The 15,321-nt window shown below is 42.4% G+C and overlaps 1 long non-coding RNA gene and 1 pseudogene across 1 annotated transcript in view; both read right to left on the bottom strand.

Annotated features, from left to right (window-relative positions):
* Positions 1-1,588: 1,588 nt before the first annotated feature.
* Positions 1,589-15,321, bottom strand: part of LOC146476994 (uncharacterized) — a 254,304-nt gene continuing 240,571 nt past the window's right edge. The window contains exon 2 of the long non-coding RNA XR_014865519.1: positions 1,589-1,714. This is a non-coding gene — a long non-coding RNA (uncharacterized LOC146476994). The remainder of the gene's footprint in view (positions 1,715-15,321) is intronic.
* Positions 12,349-13,830, bottom strand: LOC146477020 (uncharacterized; annotated as a pseudogene).

Raw genomic sequence — 15,321 nt, 5'->3', positions numbered from 1 at the left:
TCGAATGGTCCCATTTAATTTAAAAGTGCTCGCAAAATTTGGCCTTTGCTCAAATTGCTCGCAAAAATTACACGGGTGCTCGCATGCTCGTGCTCACAAAATTGTTTCAACTGCTGGCATGCTCGCATTCTCGTTAACATGTGCTCGATTGCTTGAAATTGCGCTAACCTGAAAAAATTCAGGTTGAAACATCCTTACCACTGGCTTCAGTCTTTCTTTAACAGTTCAGCCTGTAACTGTTTTGAAGGCGCTGTATGTATTCAGTTGTTGGGAAAATGCACGAAGCTCCATGACTTTCGGACTTTTGGTTTATTCTTTATCACAGTTCATCGTCACAGGCTTTCTGCTTGACAGAGGTACTGTTCCGCAGTTCAAACATGTGATCTTTCATCTATTCACTTGTTTCTTCACCACCTACGCGTATATTACGAACTCAAAACGTGACCAGCTCCCAGTTGGCTTGATAGCTCAGTTAGTAGAGTACTGCACCCGGTATCGCAGAGGTCATGGGTTCTGAACCCGTTCAGGCCTGAATTTTTTTCAGGTTTGAATTTCAAGACTATGTACGTTGTGTGTATAACTGCAATAATCAATCGTGTTTATAGAAGCAGTGTCAGTTTGCAGAGCTCCTTTAATTTATTCTGCTTGATGTTGTAAGCTGGTTTGCAGTAGCATCTTTTCAACTCCACCAAGGGGGAGGACAGAGGTACCTTGCGGCTTATGGCCGTGCTTTCAATAAAAACAATCTGGAAACCGTAAAGTTCTTCAGTCCAGAGGAGGTTCGTCTGACTCGAGGATCATTGGTTCTTGTTCAAGGTCCTCTTCATCTGTTTCGCTTTCCTCAACACCCCTTATGCGCTCGAGAAATTCTTCATATTCTTTGTCCAAATCGATATGGAAGTCTTTGTCTGTAAACTGCATGTCTGCAACAGTACCAATCATATTCCTTCTCTCCACCAGGGCTGTAAAAGCGTAATTGAATGCGAGACAGTCTTCGAGATAGCTTGCGTACACATGCGTTTTAACTTTAGATGCTGTTCTCCTCGGTGTTTGGGCTAGTTTTCCTAATAAAAAAAGGTCCGCTGATTCTTTCAAATTTGGTAATGATAACTATTTATTCTTTCTTCTCAACACTTTCCTCCCTGCCAAGAATATTTTATTTGTCTCCTTCATCTGTCTCGTTTTCTTCTTGAATTCTTTCGGTGAGATCCTCCAAAAGAGCTGGATTGTTCAGAAGTGTCTGAACTGGATTCTGGCTGTTTAGTTTGCTGTTTAATTCAATTTAATTGGCTGGTTAATTTGCTGTATGTAACATGTGTAATGGTCAATAAAGCTGTTAAAAAAAAGTGTTCGTCGCCCGTGGGCGCTGATAGGCAGAGTGCCTGGGTTATCCTTGGTCGACTTTGCTCTGACGCTCAGTTGTCATGTGCTGTCACCATAGGTTGTAGCCCCAATGCCTGATCTTTACCACAACCTCTTTACTTCCTTTTCTTGCCAAAGGGCAAGGGACCTTTGGAATTTCTTCAAAGCTAAACATCCCTTCAGGAACATCATAATAGGAGTCTCAGGAGGTGAAATAGCTGAAGCCACAATTGCTAATTCACTTGAGAGTTTCTTCTACGGCAGCAGAAAACTGATAGCAGAACTGTTGAACTGTTGGCATCTCATAAAGGTATCTCAATTCTGAGTTCAAATGCTCGATGAGAAGAGTTACCTAAGCTTTAACGTCTACTTTCCTTACATAGTCTGGGTTTACAGCTTCTATTTCACCTTAATACGTTTTAGTGCCTCCAGGGTCATTCTTATTCCTTAAATAGTCTTGAAAACTTAAGATCGCGGGCTTTGGATCTAATAGATCTCCTTTAGAGCTCTTGAAGTTCTTGAGCGTCCATCCTGACTGTCTCACGTGAAGCTACGTGACGTAATTTGGCATCAAGCGGGGCATAATTGGCTGTAAGATGCTGGGACTGGTTGAACCGCCCCAGCTTTCTCCTATTCTGTTTTGGAGGTGTCAGCCAGATTATTAGCTATTACTTGGCGCAAAACAATGTATCCTATGAATAAAAGAGGGATCACAGCTAGCGGAAAATGTATGAAGTACTCGACATGCTCGCTGCTCGCCATCTGTATTTTTTTAAGGGCTGGCTGCTCGCAAGAAAAATTTGACAACTGCTCGTGTTCGCAAAAATAAACACATTGCTCGCATGCTTGCAAATGCTCGCAAAGACTATTCGATACCCCTTAAATTCTGTAACAGCAACATTGTGACCGGTTGTAACCAGTCATATTGCTTAGTGACCGCACAGCCTAGTACAGTGGTGGCCGGGGAGAAGGAGAGAGTGCTGATCCAAATAACTATAATAGACCCTGAGTTTATTTTCCTTTGTTGTAATGGGCATGTTGCTATGGTAACCAGTTATGTTATGTGCAACAGCTTTACTATCAACCAATACAGTGACCATGCACCGTCAACTCAATGCTTTGAACTGCAAGGATGATGGATCCAAAGCTGTCAAAGAAAGTTCATATTCATGAACACCATTGCTTTCACTATCACTATTATTGAACTCCTGTATTATGCTATGCCTTGTGTTTACTTGCAGGTTTTTACCCAAAAAGTTAACCAAATAGGGCATTTGCATATATTAACAGTTACTCACAAAAAGTATGACTTCTCCACCATTAACTTTCTCTATAATAAAATTATTACCTTTTTCATGGTCTGTATTTTGGTCAACTGTTTTGCAAGTAGCTGTATAAGAGAATGTCTCTGATGATAGAAGCAAAACTCAACAGTTTGTTGAAGGTGCCAGTGAAACAAAATACTGCTTGAATTTGAAATTTTTAGAATGCATTCTTGATGGAAAGAATTGTTCCTCTCTTGTTTTCGTCAGGAGTACAACATAAGATCAAAAATGAAAATTCAGAACACCCATTAAAAGAACATTGCAATTAGTGCGATGAGTTTTTCTTTTCAGTGACACTTCCAAGAACTTGCATGACAGCCAACGAAAATTCAGAAGCCAGTAATATGAACTACATTTTACATTTTTGCACCTGGCTTACAATCTAATTACACATGCTGTCACTTTTAGGTAATCAAAAAGTCTAACAAAATCGCACTCTTTTAGTAATTGTTGGTGAAATTTAATTTTGCTAGTTCTGTTACTAGTAGTCAAGAAACTGCAACCCATGATTCTCAGTTAACAGCTACCAGTACATAGAGAAGACATTTAGATAGGTTTAGTTTTAGCTAAATAATATTATAAAAAATACAAAAACATTGGGGGTACAAAAATGTAAAATCAGGAATATTTATCTAAAAAAATATTTATGCTCTCTGTTATTGAATAAACTTGAGGTTCATTTGCTATACAATGCACCGGCTGCACTCAGTTTGCTGGGAAGGACTGACAATGTTCAAAGTTCCACTATTAATAGCATCCAGCCATAACACTCTGCTACTGCTAGAGTGTGGATAAGTTACTCCACGACAGTTACATCACCAACTCATTATTGTCGGAATCAAAAGAAAGCTACATTAAGCCACATTAAGTAATGTATTAAACAAGACTGAAATGGATGAATTAACGTAAACTCTAATATGAACCTTTTGCCCCTGCTCAAAAGGTCCCCCATAGATACCTAGAACCTAATGAAATGATCCCAGTGGGTCCTACATACTTAGGACTGATGTCGTAACTGAAGGTATTACAATTTTGAGGCCTGCTGCCCGTCAGGAAAAACCCCCCTGTTGCGGGGGGAAACCTGATCCCTCCCGAATGCAGAGCCAGGCACACAACACCCTGAGGGAGAAGGGTGATCAAAAAGACTTGAAAAAACCTCTTGGACCTTGGGCCCCTTCTCAAAAGGTCCAAATATTAACGACTACAGTCATTCACTACATAGCTGAACTAGCATTTAGTTACATCCTTCATCAATTACGTTTACTTGCTATATTGATAAAGGTTCACTCACACTTGGCCCCTGCTCAAAATGTGCTGAACCCTTACGGTAAGTCTACCAGTTACTGTAAGATGTGAGGCCACTAGGCATAATGGGAAGGTTATCTTTGTTAAGTCATGAACTTGACTCTAGGGTTGGTATACGGATGTATTTCAGAAATGCATTAGAATTCCATCTACCAAACACTCTTATCTGAGAGTCAGACATTCCTTTTGCTGCAGCCCACGAAGCTGCACCTGTGCGAAAGCTGTGTGATTTATATCTATCTTCATCGAGGTCGCAATATTGTAGCACATCCTTGAGAGACCGAGTAAAATAAGACCTAGAAACAGATGACCCGTCAGCCCAGCAAAAAAGTGGCCCTGGGGCCTTTCCCTGGATGGAAATATAGTCTAACAGTAAAGAAACTGGACAAACAGGATGCTCTCTATATATAAGCAACTCTACTGGTTTTGTTGGATCACTGTGCTTATAATGTGTCAAGACTAATTTGGCAGCAACAATGTCATTGAGTCCATCTCTTAAAAAGAAAAGTTGGTCAATTGTTATTATATTTTTTGTCTGCTGACCAGGGCCGCCAGTAACTTCTCAAACTCTTAATGCTGCAAAAAATGCGAGAGAGTACATTGCCTTTAACAGCTTTCGCTGGTAACATATGGAAGACAAGTGATTACATGCGGTTACAATGCGTTCTAATATCGGTAGGGTAATGGGAAGCCTAGTGTCTTGTGATGGGTGTAACTTGCCATATCCCCGCAAAGCTAGTTTCACCAATTCAGATTTTGTGGGGTCTGGCCAACTTGCTAGCCGGTGAGGAAAACTCAAAGCTGAAATATAACTCATAACCGTGGACCCTGCATAGTTTCTCTCCGCCAAATAGGCCAGAAAAAGAGCTAAGGTGTCACTTGAAAGAGGAAAAATGGAAGTGTTCGCTGGTAACCTCACGTTTAAACTGATGTAAAATTTCCCAAGGACGTCTATATGTAGACAATGAAGCGGCATTAAGGCTAGCTTTAAGTAAGCGTCTTAGGGTATCTCCCAATTCTCTGGCCTCAAATGTTCGGGTAGGGGAGTCGGGACCCGATCCAGCCCTTGAGACATGCCCTTGAATTTGTCAACCTGCAACCGAGACAAACTATCAGCTAGCCCATTCTTAACGCCTGGTACGTGTTTTGCCCTGAATAGGATATTATTCCTCAAACAGATTAACACCATCATCCTAATTAAGGATAGCAAGTATGGGTCACGTGAAGTCTGCTTATTAATGACATGAACAACACTCTCATTGTCTGTCATGAAGAGAACCTTCTTGTTCCTTAGATTATAACACCACAAGCTTAACCCAACAACAATGGGAAAAAACTCAAGAAAAGAAATATCACGTTTGGTCTTCCAACTGCTTGGCCATTCCCCATATGCCCAGTGGCTTCCAAATACTATACTATAACCCTTGGATTTTGCTGCATCGGTGTAAAACCTGAGCTGACCTGAAGTTGCCCAGGCTTCCTCTAAGAAAAATGACTTGCCATTAAAGGACTGGAAAAATATTTCCCACATTTGCAAATCCTGCTTCATTTCTTTTGTAATCGGAATGAAATGACGGGGGTTCTTTTTGCCGATTGTCAAGTTAATCACCCGACGCAGAAATACTCTACCAGGAACAATTACCGAACAGGCAAAATTCAAGGAACCAATCAGGGATTGCAGATCCCGAAGGGTGATCTTATTTTGCCCCCGGGCATTCTGGATACCATCTATGCATTTCTCTACCTTTTCTTGAGGAAGCCTGGCTTCATACTTAAGGCAATCTAATTCAATGCCTGCAAATGCGAGTACTGGAGAAGGACCCTCCGTTTTTTCAGGAGCCATGGGAACCCCTATGTCTTCGCAAAAATGTAAAAACCTTTGAAGTTTAGCCTGGCAATCTTGTGTGGACTCCCCGATGATAAGAAAATCATCTAAAATATGCAAAATGTGTGGAATACCGAGCTTATTGCGAGCTATCCATTCCATTGCTGTTCTTAAAGTGCCCCTAACCCTTCAATTTGTTTTCTTTTGGTAGATTTCCATATTTTTCATGAACTTATTTTCGAAAAAAATTTTGAGAAATATTGAATGCTTTTTTTCCTACGAGCGCTAGAAGTGAAGGCAGTCTTGTCGATATTTTCACCTATCGTTCGCCTTAGTCTCCCTCTCGGCCAAATATGGAGTGTGACGTAAGAAAAGGACATCGTGCAAAAATATCCGAAGATTCGCGGTAATGCTTCAATTGTAAGCAGAGAAAATGGTTGAAAAATGTGTGGTTTTTGGATGCAGCAACTCTCGAAATGTAGAGAAAGGAATCAGCATGCATAAGATTCCTTCTGAATCCTTCTGGTGTCCTTTTCTTACGTCACAGCTAAGAAAGTGTCAATTATCGGACGCTTCTCATTGGCTTGTTCCTAATGAGCCCACGAGACAAAAATTTGCCCAGTGGGGCTTAAAGGGCGCAAAAATTTAAAAATTTCAGTAACTTTTAGCGCTCGTAAAATAAAAAGGATTCAATATTTCTAAAAAAAATTTTCGAAAATGAGATCTTCACAGATATGGAAATCTACCAAAAGAAAACAACTTAAAGGGTTAGGGGCACTTTAAATGTTCAAAGGTTTTGCATGAACTAGAACAACCCATCGGAAGACAACGATCATAATACCATTGCCCCCTCCATTGGAAACCCAGTAAGGGGTGGTCAGAAGGATGCACTGGTATTATTCTAAATGCACTCTGCACATCAGTCTTGGCTAACACACAGCCGTGTCCCAAACATTTTATGATATTAATAGCATCATCTACTGGAGCATATTTGACTGTTGAAAATTCAGGTGGAATGAATGTATTGATTGAATCTCCGTACGGAAAGGATAAATGATGAATCATTCGAAATTCACCCGGGGCTTTCTTTGGTATTACCCCCAAAGGGGATACTCGTAAGTTATGGAAAGGTGGATAATTAAAGGGCCCTTGTGTGCGCCCACTTTGCCTTTCCTTAACGAACTTGCTGTCCACCACATCTGGGTGTTGCTTTGCCGAAATCAAATTGTGTGAACTTGAGGCCCTATAGGGTCCCTGAAAGTGTAGTCTAAATCCAAAAGTGAAACCCTCAATCAAATTTGTTTTAAGTTCGTCATCGTAACCTGTTAGATATCTGGCTAGTCTGCTAACTTTGACCGGTGTGGGAAGCGGAGGGGGTGGAGGCGTTTCGGTTTGACCGCCCTGCTTTTCCGACAGGGCGCTGTCCCGCTCGTTTCTGGTTTTGCTGGCAGCGGGAAACAGGGTGACTAAGGCCACATTTAAAGCACTGGTGTTTATAGTCACACCCAGGGCAGTTGCCTCCCCTGAGGAAAGTCCAGCAAAACCCCTTTGGAAAAAACAGCCCACTTTGTTTCGATGTAGACTTTGATGGGATAGGCTGTTTTGTTTTGGGTACACTGGCCCTCAGCCAGAGCTCACTATGGATTTGGTCCCACGGCATTACTTCCCTCTGGCGTAACAAACGGAAATTCTCGTCATAAAATTTCCAGTTGGCACCCCGTTCAGCAAGGTCTCTGACTGTGGCACCATATTTCATTAATTGCGCTGTTTCCGACGAGAAACGCTCACAATACACAGCCACAAATGCTTGAAAAGCAAACGTCCATTGATCAATCGTATTGACTGGCTGTTTTTTAACATTTTGTTCTAAGGAAAGGGTAGGTGGCCCTTCCCTCCCATTTTGTATCTTAAACATATGTTGATCATCACTAGTTGAATTGTTACTGAAAATCACTGCAAAATCTACATACTCATTACCCCATATCTGTTTTTTGACTTCGTCCGACACTCTGTGGGACAAGGGAACAGCACTAGAAATAAATGCATTCTTACTACTTGGAGGTTCTTTGGCTCCTTCTACTAGGTTGGCTGTAACCTGTTGAACTGCTGCTTGAACGGATGATTGGCCTACAGCTCCCTCTTGTGGATGGCTGCCCACACTGTTGGTCTGTGGCACATCTGAGACAAACTGTATTCCTGATTGACTTGGCGCTTGTGTATTGGAGATGCTGATCCCTGCCTCTTGTAAACTTTTCTGCACTACTGCTGCTATGGAGTTTCCTAAATTAGCCAGCCAGGCTGCATTAACTCTTTGCTCATTCTGTGCTGGCGGTGGATTGGCCCCTGCCAAACTCTGTGGAGTCTCCGCTGTAGCTGGCTGAATGGTAAGCTGGCTCGGGTGAGGATTATTTTCCTGTACAGGCCTCCTTCGGGCCACTCTAGTTGCGTAGCTGGCTTTCCTTTTTGGTGGCATACTGTTAACAAATGTTGACAATGTTTAGTATAACAGTTTCCCACCTAGCCAGAGCCTGTTAAGGCTTTCATTGTACTGTATGACCCCCAAAAGTTGGGAAACATTAATACCTGAAGTATGTATTGTTGACTTGTTAAGTCACCAGTAAGTATATTCTTACTCTCCCAGCGGCACTGTTATTGCATGACTGGCTCGAGGAACATAGCCCCTGCCGAAAAATTACCATGCCAGACACCGCACACTTTTACCCCAGGAAAAATGCTAGGTCCACCCATAAAAGTTGGGGGTATGTCCCCCACAAGCTCTCCGCTAACCCTTAGTACGCTAAATGACACTTAACATTTTGAAACAGTCTCACGGGACACCATACCATAAGAGTTAATGGGTGACTTGTACCCTCAAACAAACTATTTTGAGACACAGTCTCACGGTACACCGTACCACGGGAGGTAATGGTTAACTCGTACCCTAAACAACAACATTCTGAGACACAGTCTCATGGTACACAGTACCACGGGAGATAATGGGTAACTCATACCCTTCACAATAAGATTCTGAGAAACCGTCTCAAGGTACACAGTACCACGGGAGATAATGGGTAACTCGTACCCTGAACAATAACATGGAGGAGGGGGGGGGGGTTGGGGAAGGAAGGGGTACTCTAACATGAACCTATTTCGACACTATCCCCAACCAGTACCCTCGCACAAATAACAACATGATCCCCAAGCTGGCAATATAATAATGTCAAGTCAATAAGAATGTTAAAAACACTAACAATCTTCATTTATCCTCATAGGAAGTAAAGGAATCTAAAACTATACAGCAGGCTTTGTTCTAACTTGAAAGGTTTGCTCTAACTTAAAAGACCTTGACATACTGGTAATATATCTCTGTGAAATCATAATAATTTTCAAAGCACTAACACTCTTTTACTTATCACAAGAAGTAAATTGTCTCACAATACTATACAGTAACCATTTGTTTGGGTTGTTCTAAGTTGAAAGTAAGAGTAAATGACAATCTAATATCACTGCGAACTAAAATACGAGCCCTGTAGCAGAAGCTACGATGTGATTCGAGCTCAGACTAAATGCCATGCTCATCTCTTTTCCAGTTCAGGGCGAATAAAATAGCCCCTCGGTAGCTGCGGTACAGCGCTTGATGGCATTCATCGTTCAAGTGAATTCCATCCCGTGTAAAAATGTTGCACGACGGATTACATAATCCCCGGTGTAACCAGAACTTTGCCCCATCAATGCCTTTAACAGCTTCCTTTAGTTACCCATTTAAGCGCCAAACCCTTTCGTTGTATTCCGCGAATGGCTGGTTTTCCCTAGGCAAGACTTGGCACAAAAGTAAACATCGCAGCCTTAAATCTTTTATAAGAGTCTCAACTAGCGTGAGAATCGATAAAGCGACCGTATCCGGCTCCTCTTGCTCGTCGCATAGATCGTTCGAGCCAATGTCAAGAATTATGACATTGGGGGCGGTACCCCGAATAGCTTGTAAATCAAACTTTATCTTTTTTCCACTGTTTTCCCCCCAATTCCGATTGTCTTGACGTTACACGTGTCATCCACACCGAAGGTGGGTGAATATAAACCACTGTCTTGGTTTTGTTAGATGAATTGGATCATTCTTCGCACGAAGGAATGGCCAACCAACAAAGCACATGGCAGCGAACTGCAAGCCATCGAATCGCCTCGCACGCCTTACTGCGCGAGAAATATTCGTTCCAGTTAAGAACAACGTTTATACTTAACTTTTTGGCGTCCGCTCACTGACTTTATGAGAACTCTCTACCAGTGAAGAAGACAAAGCTTGCAAGGTGTGAACTGGACAAAAATTGTGAACTGCTACTAAAGCTCGAGTTTGGAAAAGAGGACAGTGACCTGGCCTCATCTGCTTAAATATTAGATTATCAAAGACCCGGATGACGCCCTACCCTTTGCTGGGGGACTGGCACTAACAAGCAGCATAAAATCATTTATTCCCCATGTGGGCTGAATAAATCTCCTATAGTCCATGAGCCAAATCCTGAAAAGTGGCTAGAAATCGATTTTCGTAGCACCCCCCATGGGACATAGTGACTTTGGTATCAAATTAAAGCTTATTGTCTCTATTTTACGAATCTACTTGTTACTTTTTATGTAACTGGTGCATGAGCGAGAAATACAACTGTTTTTAACGGGGGGGGGGGGGGGGAAGTGGGTAGGGAGAAATTGCAATGTTAAGTCTATAGCAACTATAAAATAGTCAATATCTCATCAAATACCTGACACATTTACACCAAAATTTGCAGAAATACTTATGTCGTCACAGTAAACAAATTTCAGTTGGCAGACAAATATGCAGTGTTGCCATAGCAACGGTCCCCCTTTCAATAGCGAATTAGGGCCAAATTTCTTACTTTTTTGATCCAAATTTTATAAGTGAGTACGATTTAGAAACAAATTATGCACCCAGAAGTAAAAGTAACTGTTTATCACCAATTTTAGATGTTACCGGCTGGTAGCAGCTCGGGAATTTTGCACAAAATATTGTTCTTGTAGTTGTAGGTGCCAAATTTCCGCACCGGGGGTGGGTTAGGATGGTCTTTGATGTGAACTCTAAATGTCAATATCTTTAAACACACTTATGCGTTTGTAGTAAAACTTGGTGAAAACATACCCCTTATGAGAAATAAGAGATTGAGCATTACAGAAGCTGTCTATATTGTTCCCATGGCAACGCTTTCAATGGATTTCATTGTTATTTAAAATTGTTCCTAAGATAAAGAATATTAATGGTATGATAATAAAATTTGTATGAAAATATTAAACAGCAAAAAAGCTATAAAGTGTAACTTTTGTCATATCAACAAAATGATGTCATCTTGTGTTACTATGAAAACTGCTTATAACTAACCCTCTATTGTTAACATTGTTACTTGGTAAGACTGTAAGTTTGCAGTTAATACTCAGGTTTATACTCTACCTTTGCAGAGGACCCTGCGCACTGACAAAACCTAAAATGTCTAGCTCTCATCATCACCGTCGCCATTGCCGTCGTTATCATCATCATTGTCGTCATCACTTTCATCATCTTCTTCATACTGTTCCCCGTTGGCACCGTTCATACAGCTGTCCTGATATGCACATGCCTCTGTGCAACGAAGACCATTGCTAACGCAAGAGCAGCGTCGTGTAGCACATGATCCTTTGCAGCAACAGCGCAAACAAGTTTCATCACAGCATCGGGGGCAGGAGCCTGATCACTCCAATAGATTTCCAGTTGGTCTTCCTTCAACTGCCAACCTTGACCATTTGGAGCTTTGTCCATATTCAGTTTTAAGGCATGCTCCCAGATGAATGCCTGATAGTTTGCGCGCTTGAGATGGTTTTTTAGAGCTGCTTTTGTTGGGGGAAGCTGGTGTGACTGGAGGTTTTTGCTCTTGCAGAACGGTCTGTACCTCAGTTCATTTACATCATTGCACTTGGGGCCATTGTAGAAGGCACAGACAAACTGTTCCAACATGTTCAAATCTTGTACTTCAGCATGGACGCACTCACCAAGATTGCTGACGATTCGCCTTTGGCCAGGATTCGGGTGTACAATACTGAGAGCTTTCCTCTTTCCTTTGCTAGAAAAGGCACTGACACTATCACAACTGGTCATGGCATACAGACTCCGTAGTACCTGAGATATCTCTGGGCCAAGCTTTGCACATATGTGAGGGATGCTGACAATGCGAGATCTGTTCCTGGTGCCACTGATCAGTGTCATTGCAGTGGGAATGAATGCTTGATAATAGCAGGCTAGCACTTCCACATCTGTATCTGATGACTTTATAGCGATGTGCTGATGTCCATTTGGAGATGCATGATCTGCATGTAGGAGCATCCTGGTGTCGGCTTCCTCTTGATTACTGCAAAGGTCCAGGAATGTGCTTGCACTAATTGTATCCAGCGAAACTTCCAGTTTGGTGCAGATGCCTCTGTGAGTGACAAAGAGAGTGTGGTCTTTAATCTTCTGTGTGTAGACTGGATTTGCTGACCACTCACGTACAAGGAAGTTTAAGAGACCCGTTTTGTTACTTCCATTCGCCATGAACTTTCTCCACTGGCGTGGGCAGAACTGTTGCGGGCTGGTGATGTTTATGGCAAGCTGACCATCCCTGCATTGCTTGTTTCTCTCGGGATTCGTAATCGAGATGGGGAGATATTGATCACCCACAAAGTCAATTCTTATTGCCTCTCCAGCCTCCGCCAGGATTATGGTCATCACCATCTCTGCCAGCTCAGAAAATTTATCAGGCACCCTGACTAGCGTCTGTAGCACCACCATTGCGTCTATGATGATGGCCGTCATCTGATCAGGTGAACTTGGAAGGCACTCAACTCCATCTTCGAGTAGCTTAGATAAAGCAGCTTTGTGTGTCTTGGCTAACAAACCATCAAATGAAGCCAATGACCACGGGAGAGGGCCAAGGTCGTGGATCAGAAGCTCTCTCAGGTCCATGTGGTGGCTCTGTACAATCACCAGTAAACAGGCAAATAGATTCCTGTCCGATCTGATCACGACGTTCTTGTCTCCTACTGTTAAAGACGACTTTTTGCAGGCGTCACGGAAACTTCCCAGTTTCAGTTTGGGGAGTCTTTCAAAGAATCCTGTTAGACTAGTTGCTAATCTCTCTACAAATGAAGTCAACGCAGTGGTTCCCTTCTCTTTTGTCATCAAAAGGTCCCGCTTCATACTTTCACTGGCAACATACCCAGAGCTGAGGCTAGTGAGTTCTTCGGATTGTCCAAATGGATTTCGCCAGTTACTGAGCACTTCAACCACTTTCTTGACATGTTTCTCATCTTTTTTCATGCGAGCTGAACCTATCTCCTTGTGCAGGCTTAGCTGGTCTTCTTGAATTCTTCTGGTCATACTGCGGCACTTGTGAACAAAAGCAGCATGTGAATGGGCAGTTAACATCCATCGTTGCACAGCACCTTTCCTCAGGCTGAACCCTACTATTCCTCCCTTTGTTTTAGTACTTCGGTTCAGTCTTTGTTCAATGGTTTGATCCACTGGCAGCTGTGAAAATCCATGTGATGTTGTTTGGTGGACTCCAAACTCACCATTTGTTAGAAGGGCATGTGCTCTGGATGAGTGTCTTGGAGTAAAAGCATGTGTGCCAAGTACACCGGCAAGTAGCGGGGATAATTGATGTGTTCATAGGCAAAGAACCATGGTAGCATATTCTTGATGCTCTCCAGGTGCAGGTCCCAGTTCCCTTCCATGGTTGCTCAAACAAAATTCATCACCAGCTCTACCATCTCCAGGTAAGAATTCCAAAACACTTTCAGCGGGCCGTTGTTTTCTTTGCAGTATTCATTGTACAGACTGAACAACACCAGGAAATCAAGCATGGAAAGAAGCTTGTTGAATTTCTCCTCCTTGAATTGCTCTCCGATGTCCTTTAAGACTTCAGTGAGGTTTATGTAGTTGATTTGGTGACCGTTACGTACCAGCCATGACTTGAAACCCGCCCGCCAGAGTCGGTGCATTGCTTCAAAGACAATCTAAAATAAATTTAAAATAAATGTTTAAGTATACATTTTGTAGCAATCATGTAAAGATTACATCCAATTTAGGTCAACGTACCTTATGTGTACGTACAGCTCGGTTGTAGTGACGGCCTTTAAGTACTCCAGTCACTGATCCTGAGCCAACTATACCACTTTCCATCAGTATATCTGCAAGTCCAGCATTTCCAAAGCGCTTGCCAACGGCAGAGAGAAAAGCACAGATAGTATGAAAAGAGCCAATCCTGACTTCCAATCACTGGAACTGTTGTTGGTTCTGCCAGAGCACCTCAAGGGCCTTTGCATAGATTGCTTGATCGAACACAACAATAACGTCTTGTTGCCCGAGCTGGTCAGCCATTTGTAAAGATCTCTAAAGCACAGTATAGACAGTGGGAAGCTCTGTAGGGCTGGCTTCAATAACTGGACAGTAGCCTACAGGGCATTCACGCGGAACAGTGTTCTCACATAGCAACATGTTGAAGCCCTTCCACGCCGGTATTACTTGGCGTTGACTTTCTGTTGCCGAGAATAGTGTGTCTTCAATAGGCCGTCTACAGAGCACCCAACCAAAGTCGATGATTCTTGGATATGCTGTGACCTCTGGGGATGCCTGTTTCACAGTGGCAACATCAATGGCAAGCATGCTAGGTCCTTTCCGAGGTCCTGAATGACAAGGCAGTACACCTGTAGGGATGCAGGTGATGGATCGGTTCTGGTCAGTGGACTTGACAGGTGGTAAAGCGCAGGTAAGAGGTTTGCGCTGAACAACAATGCCATTGGTGCAATGAGTGGTTCCCTTTCCTTTAGTAAAATTCAGCAAATACAAATATTGGTACAATAAGTGTGCTAAAGTATGCACTTTACTCCTAACAATTGTCACTGAGAAGCCCCTTTGAGCAGTGTGTCAATAAAGTACTGTAATTGCTGTCTAGCCAGGGGGTTTAATAAATGCTATAGAATCAAAGCTTTTAGTTGGTGGAATGTCTTCAAAAATTTTATTTTTGAAATGAGGATCAATAGGAACTGAGTCGATAAAATTGAAAAAAAGTATAATGACTATGCAGTATTACATAGTACCTTGCAATAGATCTACTCACTAATTAATGGAACAACAAAATAATAAAAGTTGTTTGTTTCACCATAGACTCGGAATTTACTTGACAAGATCTCCTCTTGTAGGTCGTTGTTATCTCAACAGAATACACCAGGGACATTAGGGTAACACACACTTGGAACTAGGGGCGCCATTCTGCTGCTTCGAAATCTGATTCTCAGCCAGAGCTGTCTCCACCTCTTCTATTTGGGAGTATGATAACCCATGTCCAAATCTATTCAGAATGGTTATCCATTCAACATTTCCTGTAAGGCTCTTTACGCTCATTGGAAGGACGACATGTTTTGTGTGTTTATGTGCCCACGACTGACAGAATGTATCAGATCCTGAGAAGGAGAGAGAACGAGGCGATGGAC

This window comes from Pavona decussata, unplaced genomic scaffold (assembly GCF_977016875.1).
Source record: "Pavona decussata unplaced genomic scaffold, jaPavDecu1.1 SCAFFOLD_72, whole genome shotgun sequence".
Taxonomy (NCBI): Eukaryota; Metazoa; Cnidaria; class Anthozoa; order Scleractinia; family Agariciidae; genus Pavona; species Pavona decussata.
Note: the sequence above shows the minus strand (reverse complement) of the source record. Positions and strands in the feature narration are given on the sequence as shown.